Here is a 911-nt window from a genome sequence, read left to right on the forward strand (position 1 = left end):
TTTGGGAAGCTGAGGCAGGCAGATTGCTTGAGGTTAGGTGTTCGAGATCAAGCTGGCCAACATGGGAAAATCCCATCTCTACAAAAAATACAAAAAAATTAGCCAGGCATGTTGGCACACAGCTATTGTCTCAGCTACTCTGGAGGCTGAGGCACTAGAACTGATTGAGCTTGGGAGGCAGGAGTTGCAGTGAGCCAAGATGGGGTCACTGTACTCCAGCCTGGGTGACAGCTGTGTCTCAAAAATAAATAAAATAAAATAAAATAAAATAGTAGATAAATTAACTTACTCCAATAAGGTTTCGATAAACCAATAAACATTTACTTAGTGGCATATAATACTGTTTCAGTGCTGTTTGTCACCATAAAAGAGGGGATAAAGAGGGGATTCACATGGTCTGGCCATAAAAAAAGAATAAAATCATGTCATTTGCAGCAACATGGATAGAACTGGAGGTCATTATGTTAAGCAAAATAAACAGGGCGCGGACAAATAACACAAGTTTTCACTCATATGTGAGAGCTAAAAAACTTGATCCCATAGAGGTAGAGAGTGGAATGATAGATACCAGAGGCTATGAAGGGTGTGTGGGTTTGTGGGGGGATGAAGAGAGATTGGTTAATGTGGACCAACATACAGTTAGATAGAAGGCATAAGTTCTAATGCTCAATAGCAGAGTAGGGTGCCTATAGTTAACAGCAATGTACAGTACATACTTCAAAATAGCTAGGAGAGAAGAATTGAAACGTTCCCAACATATAGAAATGGTAAATACTCAAGGTGATGGATACTCCAAATACCCTGACTTGATCATTACACATTCTATGTATATAACAAAATATCACATGTACACCATAAATGTGTACAAATACTATCTATCAATAAAAAAGCGAAGGGGAGGCCGGGCGCGG

General features: G+C 39.6%; 1 protein-coding gene across 1 annotated transcript in view; it reads right to left on the reverse strand.

Annotated features, from left to right (window-relative positions):
• Positions 1–911, reverse strand: part of ATP6V0A1 (ATPase, H+ transporting, lysosomal V0 subunit a1) — a 71280-nt gene that overhangs the window by 60339 nt on the left and 10030 nt on the right. The window lies entirely within an intron of this gene.

This window comes from Mandrillus leucophaeus, unplaced genomic scaffold (assembly GCF_000951045.1).
Source record: "Mandrillus leucophaeus isolate KB7577 unplaced genomic scaffold, Mleu.le_1.0 Scaffold58, whole genome shotgun sequence".
NCBI lineage: Eukaryota > Metazoa > Chordata > Mammalia > Primates > Cercopithecidae > Mandrillus > Mandrillus leucophaeus.